At 37.8% G+C, this 16731-nt stretch overlaps 2 protein-coding genes across 2 annotated transcripts in view; both read left to right on the forward strand.

Moving 5' to 3' along the window:
* Positions 1-13324: 13324 nt before the first annotated feature.
* The window catches only part of LOC114500110 (olfactory receptor 4A5-like), a 133826-nt gene continuing 130419 nt past the window's right edge, over positions 13325-16731 (forward strand). Inside the window, exon 1 of the mRNA XM_036029417.1 lies at positions 13325-13447. The gene's annotated coding sequence lies outside the window, so the exon portion shown is untranslated. The remainder of the gene's footprint in view (positions 13448-16731) is intronic.
* Positions 13393-16731, forward strand: part of LOC114500172 (olfactory receptor 4A5-like) — a 74500-nt gene continuing 71161 nt past the window's right edge. Inside the window, exon 1 of the mRNA XM_036029425.1 lies at positions 13393-13447. The gene's annotated coding sequence lies outside the window, so the exon portion shown is untranslated. The remainder of the gene's footprint in view (positions 13448-16731) is intronic.

The raw sequence follows: 16731 nt of genomic DNA on the forward strand, positions 1-16731 counted from the left end.
ATATTTTGTTGAAGATTTTAGTGTCTATGTTCATCAGGCATATTGTCCTGAAGTTTTCTTTCTTTGTTGTGTCTTTATCTGGTTTTGGGATTAGGTTCATGCTGGCTTCATAAGAAGCATTTGGGAATCCTCCATCTTCTTGGATTTATTGGAATAGTGTGTGAAAAATACGGGTAAGCTCTACTTTAAGTGCTCCTGTGAAACCATCAGGTCCAGGGCTTTTGTGGTTTTGGAGTTTTTTGATTACTTCTTCAATTTCATCAGCTGTTATTGGTCTGTTAAAGCTTTCTGCTTCTTCTTCATGGAGTTTTGGAAGATTACATTTTTCTCGAAATTTGTCCATTTTACCTAGGTTTTCAAATTTCTTGGCTTATAGTTCTTCATAGTAATTTCTTACGATCCTTCATATTTCTGTGGTATCAGTTGTAATCTGTCCCCTTTCATTTCTGATTGTGTTCATTTGAGTCCTTAGTCTTTTTTGGTTGATTAGTCTGCTTAAAGGCTCATTGATTTTATCTTTTTTTCAAAGAAACAGATCCTGTATTTTGTGATCCTTAGAATTGTGCTATGAGTTTCTATGTCTTTTAATTCTGCTCTGATGTTGGTTATTTTCTTCTTTCTACTTGCTCTGGGTTCTGTTCACTGTTGTTCCTTGAGTTCTTGTAGGTGTAGGGTTAGGTTGTTTATTTGAAATGTTTCCATTTTTTTTTTTTTTTTGGGTACGCCTGTATCACTATGATCTTCCTTCTGAGGTCTGCCTTTGTTGTATCCCACAAGTTTTGGGTTAATGTGAGTTCATTTTCATTTGTTTCCAGATACTTTTTGATTTCTTCCTTGATCTCATTCTTGACCCATTCATTTATAACATGCTATTAAATCTCCATGAGTGTGAGTGTTTTTTAGGTTTTTCCTTTCAGGTGGTTTCTAGTTTCAGTCCCTTGTGATCAGAGAAAGTGTTTGACATGATTTCAATTTTCTTGAATTTGTGGAGGCTTGTTTTGTGTCCTATCATGTAGTGTATCTTTGAAAATGTTCTATGTGCTTTTTAGAAGAATGTGTATTTTGCTTCTTTGGGATGAAAGGCTCTATACATATGAGTTTAGTTTGCTTGATCTAGGACATTGTTCAATGCTACAATATCTTTGTTGGTATTTTGTGTGGAAGATCTATCCATTTTTGACAGTGGGGTGTGGGAATCCCCTAGTATAATTGTGTTGCTGTCAGTATGTTTCTTGAAGTCCTCCAAGATTTTCTTTATGTATTTGGGTGCTTCTATGTTGGGTGCATATATATTTACAATGTTTATTTCTTCTTGACGGATTTTTCCCTTGAGTGTTAAATGAAGTGATCTTCTGGGTTTCTTTTCATGGTCTTTTTTGTAGTCTATTATATGTGATATGAGAATTGCAACTCTGGGTCCCCCCACTCCATTTGTTTGCTTGGAAAATTTGTTTCGAGTCCTTCACTTTCAGTCTGTATAGGTCTTTTGTCCTGAGGTAGATCTCTTGTAGGCAGTATATGTGTGCGTCATGCTTTGTTATCCAATCAGCTATTCTATGTCCTTTGAATGGAACATTCAATCTGTTTATGTTTATGGTTATTATTGATAGGTTCTTATTCATTGCCTTTTTCATAACCGTATTCCTATTTCCCTCAGTCTTTTCCTTTCTTTATTAAAGCAGTCCCTTTAGCATCTCTTGCAGAGCTGTGTTCATGGTGATGTATACTTTTAGACTTCTTTTATCTGGGAAGCTCCTTTTTTTGGGCTTCCATGTTAATTGAGAGCCTTGCTGGGTAAATTATCCTTGGTTGCAGTCCTCTGGTTTTCATTACTTGGAATATTTTTTGCCATGCTTTTTGGGCTTGGAGCATTTCCACTTACACGTCAGCTGCTAGCCTTGTTGGGGCTCCCTTGCATGTGATTTCCTGTTTCTCCCTTGCTGTCTTTAAGATTCTCTCTTTGTCTTAGAATTTGCCATTTTAATTATGTTGTGTCTTGGGGTGGGCTTGTTTGGGTTCTTCTTGATTGGGACTCTCTGTGTTTCCTGGATTAGTGTGACTTTTTCCCTCTTCAAATTAGGGAAGTTTTCCATCGTTACTTTTTCAAACAGGTTTTCTATCCTTTGCTCTTCTTTTGCTACTTCTGGTATCCCTAATATATGGTTATTATTCCATTTCATGGTATCCTGCAGTTTCCTTACCACCTCTTCATTATTTTTTAGTCTATTTTGCTTTCCTTGCTGTATCTGGGTGTTTTTTTTTCTACCTTGTCCTCCAGATCACTGATTTGATCCTCTGTTTCATGCAACCTGCCTGCAATTCTTTTTAATGTGTTTTTTATTTCTGAGATTTTACTGTTCACTTATTCCTGGTTTTGGTTTATAGTTTCTATTTCCTTTTTCATGCTGATGTGGTTCTCACTCAGTTCCTTGTAGTTGTCTGAGTCCTTTGAGCATCTTTATAGCCATTATTTTTAATCCTATGTCTGATAGTTTGGTTACCTTTCTTTCATTTAGCTCTTTTAGTTGGGAGTCTTCCATTCCTTTGCATTGCATGTTCTTTCTTCTTCACTCCATTTTGGGTGACTCTTTTTGTTTGCTTCTGTGCTTCCTGATGTTTTGTTTGCTAAGTCTTTGTAAGGTGAATTTGTATGATAGGAATTCGATGAGGCTGAGTGGTGTGGTCTCTTTGATCTCCTTGTTTGGATGCTTTAGGTTTGTCCTTATTTCTGTTTGTGTGAGCTCTCTCACTGTACTTGGGTTTTTACCTTTTAGTGGTTCCTTTGTTGGTGGTTTCTCTCCTCCAGCAGGTATAATGATGTTCGCAGCTCCCGCCTATTCTTGTATGCGATCATTGGCAGGGGGTAAGCAAAATGAATGAAGACAGGGGAGAATAGTTTATGGGGTTTAAAGCACCAGCAAATAGAGACGATATAGGAGATTCTTTGGATAAGTATAAGGTTAACTGTGGTATTTCACACAGCTAGCCACTTTTCACAAAAGGTAAAGAAAGATAGGACTCTTATTAGAGGGGAAGATGATTGTGAGCTGAATCCAGAAAACAGAGCAAGGTTCCATGAGGAGATATAGTGTGAGTAAAGGATAGAAGTAGGTGTAGTGTGAGATATAATAGAGTTAACTGCAGTGGCAATAATGCTTAGGATTGAAGTGAAGTAGGCTAAGATCAGAGAGAGTTGCTGTGTAGTATGTACAATTGTATGGAACAACAATTATGTACAATAGTACTCGAACAACAATAATATGACAAGAAATATATAATTTTGATAACTAGAATAGGAAGTACCTGATCAAGAGTTGTGTGCTATTGGAATATGGGTGAAGTGAAAGAAGGAAAATTAAAGAGATAATTAAAGAGATAATAAAGAGAGAATAAGGAAAATCAGTCAAAGAATGCAATTAAACAGAGAAAGAAAACAAGGAAAACTAAACATAAGGAAGAGAAATAAAAAGCACTAATAAAATAAATGTGGTCAAATAAGAAAAGATAATAATAATACACATAAACAGTAAACTCCCAGCTCCATGGGATGGCAAAGTGACATTTGTCTCAGTTTCCCTGGTTTTGGTGTTAGCCTTGTACTGCCACTTTCATCTGTCTCTGGAATCTTCATACCTCCGAGTCTCATGGTCTCCTCTGGGGGAAGAAATAAAGAAAGAAAAAGAAAAGAGAGGATCCAAAAAGAAAGAAAAATGATAAATCTCCTGCTGACTTTAAACCTGTTGAATGAGTTCTGCTGGTTTTCCTAGATGCCACAAGAAGAGGTGGGCTGGGTTTTGCTTTTCTCCCTTCCTATGGTTTTGAGAGGATGGGGACTGGGTTTGGGTTGCAATATTCACAGTTTCCTGGCCTCTGCTGGCCCAGTTCCTCTGTTAACTGCCAGGCCAAAATCAGCCACTCAGTCTTTGGGCCCACACAGTGATTCAATATTGGGCATGGTGCCTGAGACAAGTGAGGTGTGGAGTTCTCCTCAGCTACTCAGTCTCTGGGCATCCAGCATGAGTCAATCTTGGGTGAGGGGCCCAAGACAAGTGGGGCCTGTGATTCTTCTCAGCTACTCAGTCTCTAGGTGCCCAGTGTGAATTAATCTTGGGTGCAGAGGCTGAGTAAGTGGGGCACACAATCTGCTCTGCTATGTTGTCAGGTTCTGGGCATGTGCAGCTGAAATCACCTTTGGGGCGAGGCAGCCACTGCTCAGAATTCCTTACAAAGCAGCTGTGTGATGTTCTTCACAAGTGCCTGGCTTTTCACACAGCCCACCCTTCTACCTGGTTTGGAGACTATCTGAGTCAGGATCCCTCATGCCCAAATTCTCCCTTCTCCAGGTGTAGCCCAGGACCCCAATTTCTCTGGTGCCGGGGTCCACAGTCCCAATGGATGTATACTGCCTCTGTGTGTCTCCCACTTCATCTCTATTCCCTCCAGCAATTTCCAGCATCTAGGTCCTTCCTGGTGGCAGGCTGCCCTCCCTACTCTGGTAGGGGAGGGAGCTGGTGCTCTAACTGCCCTCCCCATACCCTAAGCAGGCACAGGGTGGGGGCCACAGCAGCCTTGGTCCCTGAGCAGATCCCATGGACCTTACTGTCCCACAGCAATCTCTTTATTATCTGTTTTTCAATGTCCTCTTCAATTTTTTCCCTCCAAACTACATATAAGCTGGGATTCCATTGGTTGTTCACACTTTTCCTCCAAAGATCAGCCAGGTGTTTCAGCTGGGCACAGAAAGTCCCAGGCTCTGCTCTCACCTACCTTGCTGCCATCTTCTCCCAACAGTGTCAGTAAATGTTGTGTAGAGTTATGATTTCAGTAGTATACTAGCTGCTTTATCTAATTAAATATTTGTCATGTTGGGGTCTGACACTTCATCGACCTCACAAAGTTGAGGCTTAAGTGTGAGAGCTTCTGTAAATGGTTGACACCCACACACAACTCTGCACACAGTCCAGGCTGTTTTAAGTTCCTGTGGATCCGTACAATACAGACAGCCTCCGAAACACATTCTATTGTTAGACACTGGCAATAAGCTGTGTTATTGTCACTGAAGCTGCACCCTTACCTGTTTTTTCTCAAACATTAGATAAAATGCCTACCTAGTGATTTATATTGTCTATGGACTGTTAGGCTTGGAGTCCCCACTCACTATCCCTGTACCTCTGAGGCAGAGGTAAAATGTAAATCTTTTCTTAATGTGGTTGTATCTGGAGGTGGTGTCTTTGGGAAGTGATTTGGTCATGAATGTGGAGTCCTTATGAATAGGATTCATGTCCTTATTACAGAGACCACAGAGAGCTCTCTTGTCCTTTATGGCTGGTGAGGACCCAGTGAAGATGGCTGTCTGTGAACTTGGAAGCACGTCCTCACCAGACACTGCAGCTACCAGAACCTTGACTTGGTGTTCTCAGTTTGTGGAAGTGTGAGAAATAACTATTTGTTTTATACCAAGTGGTCAATGGTATCCTGTTATGGTAGCTGAAAAGGACAGGTATTTAAAAACAGGTATTTAGTTAATTTTTTTTAAGACTGATAGATTTTTTAAAAAGATTTTATTTATTTATTTTTAGATGGGAAGGGGGGGGAGAAAGATTGAGAGAGGGAAATATCAATGTGATGTTGCTGAGGGCCATGGCCTGCAACCCAGGCATGTGCCCTGACTGGGAATCCAACCTGCGATGCTTTGGTTTGCAGCCTGCACTCAATCCACTGAGCTACACCAGGAAGGGCTTGCATTTAGTTAATTTTTAAATTTGTAGTTACTTCATGTGATAAGATAAAAGTGTTGGTTAATTGTGTGCATTCAATGGTCTCTGTGAAGTCAGGGAAAGCTGCTTCACTGTCTTTGTGCTCTCTGTTCCCTGCACAATGGCTGGGGTAAACAATGATGTATGGGTCACCAGCCAGCAGTGATCACGGAACGCTGGGGATGGCTTGTTGAAAACACATGAGAAAAAACATACACAGAGACAACCAGGTCCTGTCGGGGAACAGGAACAGCAGGGCCACTCCTCACGTGGGGAGAGCTTGGCCACCCTCCCAGGTGGGGAGAGCGTGCTGTTCCCCCTCTGGAGAGGCTTTTTATTGGTTTCATTTGCATAAGAATTCAGGTAAAAGCTTATTACTCATTGCTAAGAAGTAAGGATCAAATAATAGATAACAAGGATCTGAGGGCCTATTTTGAGTCAGGGTCAAAGAGCTATAAAACTTTGAGGAACAAACTAACTTCCTCCTTGGACCCCTCTCATTTAACTGAGAGCATTCTAAACAAAGAAGGTTTCACAGGAATTTACATGTTCTTTCTTAGGCCTGATCACCTGAGGAACCCGCTATTCTCAGCACAGAGCTGTACCACCCTGTCATTGTTTTAGGCTTAGGTGGAGCAAGGGAACTAAGGCACCCAGGAGATAAGGAGATTTTCTCCCAGACAATGAGGACTCAGGCTCTGTTAAATCCGAGGAGCGAGGGTCCATCACCCCCTTTTGCTGTGGCCCCCAAAGTCCTTCTTTTGGGGGTCTTCCATGTGATCGTGCCTGTCTTAGGTTGTTTCCCCCTTGGGGAATCTTACCCATCATTGGCTAACTGACCAAGCTTTGGGGTTCAGTTATGAATGAAGCAGCAGAAGCAGCACTCATGCTGGGGAGTTAATCTTTTGTCTACTTGCTGGCTTATGGTTCCAAGGGCGTTCCCTTAGCCTTACCCTAGGCGGGGGTTACAGCTTCTCCTACCAGGCAGGGCGGTTCCCAACAATACAATAAGCTCCATTGACTTTGTCACTTTTATTCTTGAATTTTTGATCTATTGGAATGAGAATTTTACTGGTGAGTTTTGAAGAACTCTTTCTAGATTAAATTTATGTGCATATTTGCTACAAATTTTTGTTCTAATTTGATATTTGCTACAAATATTTCCCTTATGTTATTTATGCTACAATTATGGGTGTTATTACAGAAATATGTTATATTTTAATATTCTTTCACTTTTGATTTCTTCTATCGTATCACATTCAGAAAATTCCATTTTCTAATTAAAAGGTTTTATGATTTATAACAGCTTGTGTTTCTAAAATGGCATTTAAATATTTTTAAACCCAGATAGAATTTATTTTATGATGATAAAATATTTAAGCTTATTTCTTCCAAATAGGTAAAACTGTTTTATTATTTATTCCATTAATAATTAAAACCTTTCTATTTACTATGTCAAATTTTATACACCTGCAAGGTTCAATGTTAGGGCTGTTGCTCTTGGTCCTCCTTGTCCTCCTTTTGTTAGTTCAGGGAAAACCTGACTGAACGATTCTTTTGGCGTGGTCTGAGGTCACTCTCTAGTGTTGAGATGACTGCTGGGCGTTTAAGGAGCATCCTAGGTGACTTTGTTTATATCAATAGTGCCTAGCAGTAATGGTTGGGAGATTAGGCTGTTGTTCTGAGTCCTTCTTTTTATGTTTGTTCCATGTAGATAAAAGACTATATAGACAAAGTCTCTCCAGTGACATTGTCAGACTTGTTAAAGGGCAACTTAGGACTCCCAGAGGGAGGTAGCAGAAGCTGTCAGGCCAGTTAAGATCTCATCCAGCCTGACATCAGCTTGAAGTCCAGGGTCTGAAGTTGGAAATCCAGACTCCATGGCACATCATAGGAAACAACCAACCAAAGGAAAAGGTGCTCCGAAGAATGGGAGAAAAAATTGCAAATCATATAATTTACAAGGGGTTAATATCCAAATTAGATGAATTTCTATAACTCAGTAGCAAAAAATTCCCAAATAACCTGGTTAAAAATAGGTAAAGGACCTGAATATCCATTAAAAATACTTTATTGCTATTCTATTAGTTGACTGAATTTTTTCTCTTGCCCTCCTCTGCCCAGGTGATTCCCCTCCTCTGACTGCCACAGTCATTCCTCATCCTGTGTATCATGTCTTTGGGGCATTCATACATGTTCCTTACTAGCACCTTCCCCTTCTTTCCACCCTTATCTCCCTCCCACCTGTCCTCTCTTCACCTTCAGTCTGTCCCATGATTCCATGCCTGTGGTTCTATTTTGCTTGTTAGTGTATTTTGTTTATTGGGTTCCTCTTATAGGTGAGATCATATGGTATTTGTCTTTCACTGCCTGGCTTATTTCAATTAGCATAATGCCCTCCAGTTCTATCCAAGCTGTCAGGAAAGGATAGGAGCTTCTTCTTTTCTTCTGGGTCAAAACTGAGTAACAATAAGAAAAGGCAGTTTTGTTTTAGGTTTTTAAGGACATTCCATAATTTTTTCACAGTGGCTACACCAGTCTGCATTCCCACCAACAGTGGACTAGGGTTCCTTTTCTCCACAACGTCTCCAACACTTGTTTGTTGATTTATTAGTGATGGCCATTCTGACAGGTGTGAGGTGGTATCCCATTGTGGTTTTACCTTGCACCTTTGATGGCTAGTGGTGTTGAGCATCTTTTGGTGTGTCTATGTTCACAGCAGTGCTATTTATGAGGGTGTGGCAAAGTCACTTTGCAGAACAGCATGTGGGTTGAGAGACTGTATTTGTTTTGTGGAAATACAGTTGTTCCAATTTCCAAAACAGCATACTCTCAGTTTTATTCTGATTGAATTGAATGTATAGATCATTTTGAAGTGAATAACATCCTAACAATTTCAAATTTTTTAATTCCTGAACATGATATATCCAATTACTTAGGTGTTTAAAACTTAATTGTGAGAAGATTTGTAGTTTTTAGATTAGGGATGTTGCTCATCTTTTCCTAAGTATTTACATTTTCAGATGCTATTGTAAAAGGTGCTTCAATTGTTTTTATTTACCATTTGTTGATGCTGATACAATGAAGTGCAATTGAATAATTTTTTGGACCTTGAATTTTATATTCTTTTAAATTTCCATACTATTTCTAGTAATCTCTGAAGGTTATTTAGTGTTTCCTATGAAATAATGATGTCTACAAGAAAAGGATAGTTCATTTCTTAGGAGATAGAGGAGTACTTAGCATATCAATTTCTTTGAGTCATTTCAGCAGGTTATATTTTCCTCATATTTTACCCCTTTCATCTAATTTACCCAATTCACTGAGTAAATATTTTCATAACTACAATAGATTATTCTTTATATTTTATTTTTTTAAATTGTATTTTTGACTTAACATGGAAGATGTTATGTTAATCTGTAGCCCACATTGGCCTATAAGTGCCCTGGCAGTTTCCCTGAGATAGTGGGAGAAATGCTTCCAGTCTCCTTTAGACAGAATGGTTGACTTTGAGGATCCTAATTTTATTTATTTTTTCCACATTGTGTTTCTTTTTTAAATTAAGTTAATTGGGGTGACATTTGTTAATAAGTTTGTGTAGGTTTCAAGTGTGTATTTCTATGATATGTGTTCTGTATGTAGCTTTGTGCTCTCACTACCCAAAGTAAAATTTCTTTTTTAAATATAGATTTTATTTATTTATGTTTAGAGAGAGAGGGAAGGGAGAAAGAAAGAAGGAGAGCAATATTGATCAGTTGCCTTCCATACCTCCCCAACCAGGAACCTGGTCCACAATGCAGGCATGAGAATGGAATTGGTGAACTTTCATTTTGTGGAATGACACCCAACCCAGTGTGACACACCAATCAGGGCTAAAGTCAAATCCGTTGTTGCCATGATTTTGGCTCCCTTTATCCTTTATGAGGGATCTGTATGATATCATTTGCTTTTGTTTCTGATATGAGTAATTTGTCTTTTTTCTCTTTTCTCTATAGGTACCAACTTTTGGCTGTTTTGCTTTTCTTTGCTTCTATTTTACTGATTTTTAAAAATGTTATCTTTATTATGTCCACCATAAGATATTCTGTATAAACTGTTTCCATTTCATTAGGGAGCTTTATTATACTCTTTCATGCTTTTGGGAATGACTTTCTGACATCACCTATGACATAAAGGGCACTTGTGATGCTATTCAATTGTGCCTCTATGAAAATCCAATGACCTCCAGAAGTTTTCTTTCCAATGAGCTGCATGTGTTGACTGCATTAGGGAATTACTGAATCTCCAATTCATGTTTTCAAAATAGGATGTTGGGATTAGGCTTCTGCCAAAGTCCCCAGGCTTTAAATATTCATATAATAGACCCTACCAAGAACATCTGAGCACTAGAATTATGTGGTTTCAATGGCATTGCATGAATAATTTCCCATTTGAGTCCCTGGAGTCAGGGTTCTTTCTTTCTTGTTATATACTAGGATGTGAGAGAAATAGTAATGGATTAGGTAGGATTTGTAGAGTTCTGTAATGGTCATGGACCATGTTATTCCCATATATTTGCCAGATGGGTGTAGGCTTGGCATTTTGGCTAGATTGAAACATCATAGTTGACTGACAATAATACCTCCCACATCCTCCCAAACATCTTTTTTTAAGAAACTCTTATGATGTTATCAATGTAATAGCTTGACTTATTGAGAGTATGTTCATATCTAAATTTCCTTTCCAAACATGACAATAGATATGGCTTATAGAGAATTCATGTGGATCATTGCATATTTTGAGGCAAGATCTGTATCAGTTAATGTTTGCAGCATATTGTGCTTATTGAAGCGTATAAATTCAGCTTCAGGGCTATCATAATCATGGTCAGATCTGGCAAACATCTATCATTCAGAAAAACAGAAAGCATTAGTAAGTAGTTCTTTGCATTCACCTGGAAGGATGTGGAGAATTAAACATGTGCATGTATTTGTTCTTCATTCTGAATCCTAATTTAGTTCAAAGTACTCTTATCATATCAGATAGTTCTTCTAAATCAAGGATATCTTGTCCAAATTTTGTCCCTAACCTGAAGAGAAGAACAGTGCTTAGATGTACCCTTTAAATCTTAGAAGGAATGTGTGTAATATTTGGGGTTGGTAGATTTCATCCACTTTTATTTAAGCTGGAAAGCACCAACTTTTGGTGGGCTTAGCATATAATTACAATCTTCAGCTGGTTTAGATAGATATTTAATGTCTCCTTCTCTAAGGCCCTTAGGACAACATTTGTGGACATGGAGATGCTCAGTGGAGCCCATAGTAAACCATCCTAGGGAAATTACAGTGGAAGCCATCACAGACTTGATGTAGAGGCAGGCTCTTGTTGGAAAATAATTCCTTTCTTGTAGAAAGTTACTCACTTGATACTAGACTGAAAATACAGAACTGAGTTAATGGACTAAAATCATTATGATTCAGCTGAGCTGGATTCAAGCCTATAGAACCAAACAGCTGTGATTACTTGTCCATTCAATAGTTGAATCATCAACTTCAATAAATCCAGCAAGCCCCACTTGTCTCCCTTTGAGCTCTGGACCTCTAATATCTAGCAGCAGTGTCCAACATTTTGGCATCTCTGTGCTACATGTGAAGAAGAGGAATTTTCTTGGGCCATCCATTAAATACAGAATCAGTAATTCAAACTGTTGAGGAAAAAAAAAGTTTTAAGTAAATTTATGATTTTGCATTGGGCTGCATTTATAGCCATTATTGGCTCCACGTGTACCGTGGGTGGCAGATTGGACATTCCTCACAGTAAGGACCTCCTTTTCTAGAGATATGGTTGGCAAAGTGAGGCAAGAGTGGTTCTCCCTTCATTTGGGCTTAAATAATGTTTGCTTTACCTAAAGATTTCCTAAAATTAAACCCATATATTTTATTCACTTTATTTAATTTTATTCTTTTCAAATTATAGGTTTTTTCTTTTTATTAAATTTTATTTTAACTGTTGTTACAGTACAATTTTCTATCTTTTACTCCCATCCCAACACCCCCGCCTAGCCCTCCCCTGCTCCCTCCCATTTCCACCCTCCCCTAGTTTTTATCCATGTGTCCTTTATACTTGTTCCTGTAAACCCTTTCCTTTTTCCCCTGAAATTCCTTTGAAATTCCCTCACTTCTCCCCTCTGAACACTGTCAGTCTCTTCTCTATTTCAGTGTTGGTTATATTTTGCTTTTTTTTGTTTGTTTGTTTGTTTCATTGTTTAGGCTCCTGTTAAAGGTGAGATCATATGGTATTTGTCTTTCACTGCCTGGCTTATTTTACTTACTATAATGCTTTCCAGTTGCATCCATACTGTTGCAAAGGGTAGGAGTTCCTGGTTTTTTTCTGCTGCATAGAATTCCATTGTGTAAATGTACCATAGTTTTTTGATCCATTCATTTACTGATGGGCATCTAGGTTGCTTCCAACACTTGGCTATTGTAAATTGTACTGCTATGAACATTGGGGTGCATAGGCTCATTTGGATTGGTGTTTCAGGGTTCTTAGGATATAATCCTAGCAGTGGAATAGCTGGGTCAAAAGGCAGATCCATTTTTAGTTTTCTGAGAAGACTCCATACTATTTTCCATAGTGGTTGGCTTCTCATCTATTTTTCTGTGTGTTACTCTTTCTTGGCAAAACCCAAATCTTTTTTTGTCTAAGGATTGTTCTAGGGGAAAAAACTGTTTTTACTTTATTTGAATTTGTTCCAAATATTCTAATAAACAAATCTGTAATGACCTTACATTGTCTTTTCTTTAAAACAGAAATGATATAAGAAGCTAGAGAGGCTGGATTATTTTTTTTGATAGAAATACCTGAGAGATTTCTGGAAACTCAACTTTCTGTCTATGCTGAAATCTACCTTCAAGTGGTATGTGATTCTTTAGATGTTTCTTTGTCATATTTTCCTCAGCATGGATATCTCTCATTGCTTGTAGAAACTTGTGTAAGGTGCCAACTTTCTGGGATGAAGTTGGGGAGAGGAAAAGACATACTTTTAATTAGGGAAAAGGTGTCATTAGGGATATGCTGTTTGAGTGACTGAAAGGATGAAGAGTTCTAGTACCTGAGAGAATACCCAGTCATTGGCTCTTTGAAGAAGATAAATCCCAGCATTTGTCTTGCTACCTGCAGAGATTAATCATCAGAGACATGAATGCTATCCTAAAATATTGATAGGAAAGTACTCTTTGTTTATCTTACCATAATTGACTGAGGAGAAGTACATTCAAATAACTACTTTCAGTGTTTTAAAATTTCTGGGGGCTTTTGTCTTGGCAAAAAATGGATTTGGCCAAGTTAATTTCCACAAATTCAGCCAATTTTACAAAACCATGAGAACGCAGCATCTTTGTTTTTCTTTGAAGAAATTTTCTCCACAGGTGGGAGTGTTCAAGTATTTTACAAGTAAATATTTATGTTTTATTTAAGTGTCTTTGTATCCTAGATATCTGTGTTCGATACTGTAACCCTTGTCTGAAAGACTGAAGTGATGGGGAGTCTGTGTGGAAACATGGGAAGTGTGGCCACGTGAAGCTATTTCCACATCTACAGATCACTATACATTACTCAGTGTTCCATGGTTACACATAGATATAGGAGGTACCCACAGTCACTGCCAATGAAAGAAGCACTGATTTTTAAGACTAAGGAAAAGACCTGAGGTGAGTTCTTAGAACAACGGAAATTCATACAACATATTTAAATGGTAATGTCTTAGATATACACATTTTCATTGGAAGACATCTGAATTAAGAAAATTAAGCTAGCAAAATAGGGAAATGAGCCAGAATATGCAAAATGTGTTCAGTCCTAGCATTGGAGCCTGCCAGGTGTTTCTTGTTTGTTTTGTTAAATAACAGAGAAACATGGAATGCATTTGAACTAACCTAATGGGTTTATAGTCTTGGTTCATGGTCTATTATATTTTACATGGTAAATTAACATTTCTAATTATTCCAACACCTTTAAATCAGAATTTAGGGTACATCATCTGTATATAGGATTGTGTGTTTACCACTCAAAGTTGGATCCTTTTCCCTCACCATATGTTTTACCCACTTTACCCTTTACTACCCTTCCTTCTGGGTTAACCACCATACCACTATCTATACCTGTGAGTTTTGTTTTTTGTTTTTCTTTCTTGTTCATGTGTTGCTTTCAGTTTTCTTTCCCACATATGAGTGAAATCATATGGTGCTTGACTTTTTCTGTCTGTCTTATTTCACTTAGTAGAATCTCGAGGTCCATCCACATTGTCACAATGGCAGGGTTTCATCTTTTCTCTTGGCAGAGTAGTGTTGTGTGTATGTGCTGCATATCCACTATCCAGCCACCTCCAGAGGGACACTTTGGTTGTTTTCATGTGTTGGTCACCATGAACAAGGCTGCAGTGAACACAGGGGTGCATATATCTTATGTCACCCCACAAATTTAGTTTAAAAATAATGAGAGGATTTCAAATTGTAACATAGAAAATGCATTGAAACAAGGAGAAATAGTTTCCTATTCTATTCTAGAAGCTTCATGTAAGAGTTTGGAATTTTTAAATTTGAAATTTTAAAAATATACTTTACATTCAATATTATTCTGTGCTACTTTCAGGGCTATAACATAGTGACTGCAGAATTATATATTCCACAGTGTGTTCCCCTCAATCCTTAAAGTACCCACCCTGCTCCATGCATAGTTATGACAATATTATTGACCACATTCCCCATATGGGATTTTGATTCTGATATGGAACCTAGATATGTGTGAATGTTTCAAAACGGAAATTCATAGACACAGACAAGAGAATGGAGGTAAGCAGAAGGAATGGAAGTGTTAGTAATGAAAGGTAGAGGGGGCCAAATCTATGGTGATGGAAGATGATTTGACTTGGGTAGTGAGCACACAGTGCAATACACAGATCTTGTATCATAGAAATGTACACTTGTAACCTATATGAGCTTACTAACTAATACCATCCCAATACATTTAATAACAAATTAGCACAGCAAACCATATGGTAAATATTTGAAAGAAACCTGTGTTTAGGGAAGTGCCTTGTTTATTATCACTTGTGGAGTTATAAAACTGTAATTTTAAAGTACTTTAGAGTGTATTTTTGTTACTATGGAATTTTAATTTCTTTTTTTAAAAAGCCATATGCTTAAGAAACTATGTTAAAGAATGTTTTTAGGTAGAGAAGTGTTAAGTTAGCAGTTTAAGTTGAAAGTCTAATAATACTATCTGTGAGTTGTATAGTATTGGATCTTTGATGACTTAAACAACAGAGAGTAGATTGTATACCCAGTTTCTACATCTAAATAATTTAACTGGGTAGTAGGCAATTTATTCTGGAGAAGTCTAACATTGATATTTAGTAAGAGTAAAGTCACTAGATAGATCCTGCATAAAGTAAGGAGTGAGAAAAAGAGAATTGGATATAGACTACCTATATCCTCATGTTCCTCAATAGGTGTGTCTTTATCAGTGTATAGCTTCAACAATGGTAGAGCTTCTCAATGAACTAGAAGCAGCAACATGTAGAATGGTCCTCATAGCTGGCTTTTAAAGAAGGCTCATTCTTTCAACAATCACCCCTCCCTCCCTCCCCTGACAAATCTATGGGAATGGAATCAGCTTGTCTATCTTTGAGTTTAAGTGATTTTGAAATTTTCCTCTGCAATAAATAAGCAAAAAATTTAGGTTTGTATTTATAGCTGTACACTTCTTCTCTGTTTCTTAATTTTGTCCTTTACCATCAGATGTAGAGAATCCGAGGAATCAGTTTTTAAAAAAAATCTTCTTTGCTTTTCTTTATTAAACTGTGCTCTGTGTTTATTTCTTATGGTGTCTTAAGATGCCTCCTGAGTGTTCCCTGTAAGATCCCTGGTGATCAGGCTTCTAACACTTCCTCAAGAAAAGATTTGCCTGAAGAAGATTTTTTAAAAGACTACTAGTCTCAATTAATTATCACATTAATATTCTTATTACTTGTGGATATTTATTTCTTAAATATAATTTCTCCTTTCTGTTTTGACCCCCTTTTTTTCTTCCATTTTATGCTATTCAGTTTGTCCTGTGATGGATGGATCCCAGTTTTTTCCCTGTTATTCTACTTGCTTCTAGTCCAAGTACATTGCATCACAGGTGAATACCACTACTCATGTGCAATCAATTAGATAATTCCTGCAATATACAGTCATATTCTATGCCTAAATGGGATTCATAAATTATAATATTCTTTTTATCCTTTCATATGCCTATAATTATTACCCCATTAACAAAGATCCAGATGATTTCCTGTGATACAATGATAGTGAAGCATTCAAGAACATTAATGGTAGCTATCATTTATTGAAGCTTACTGGATGCCAGTCAGTATTCTAGGTATTTACTTGTAATAAAACAGCAACCCAAGGGGCAGGCTCTATTGGTATCCCCACTCTGAAAAGGATGAAACTGAGGCACACAGAAGTTTATTACATTGCCCAAGGTTACCTAGCAGTAATTGGCAAGGCTGGGATTTGAACACAGGCGATGCGTCTCCAGAGTCCATGTGATTCAGCACTGTGCTACACTCGCCCATGAAAGGGTGTTTTGGGTATTAAATAAGTATACAGTGAACAGAATAACTTGTAATCAGTATTTGGTCTCTGTAATGATAAATCCCCCTTACCAGTAGGTAGCCCTTTTTAAGGAACAGTTATAAGCTGGATATTTCTATTTTATTACAAAAATATGAAAAAGTCAGTAGAATAGAATGTAAGGTAGGGTTGCACAAAGAGTGCCATGGAAAGTAAGACTGGACAAGGTTTCTGAGACAGTCTAGTTCCAGTCCTTTATCTTCTCAAAGAGGAAACTGAGATCGACTTGCAATTACATTTAGAAATGTTTCAACCCATGTCTTCTTACAGTGACCTGGGGCTCTTACCTTGAGTATGCTGATTTTTGGAATCTG

Source organism: Phyllostomus discolor, chromosome 6, assembly GCF_004126475.2.
Source record: "Phyllostomus discolor isolate MPI-MPIP mPhyDis1 chromosome 6, mPhyDis1.pri.v3, whole genome shotgun sequence".
NCBI lineage: Eukaryota > Metazoa > Chordata > Mammalia > Chiroptera > Phyllostomidae > Phyllostomus > Phyllostomus discolor.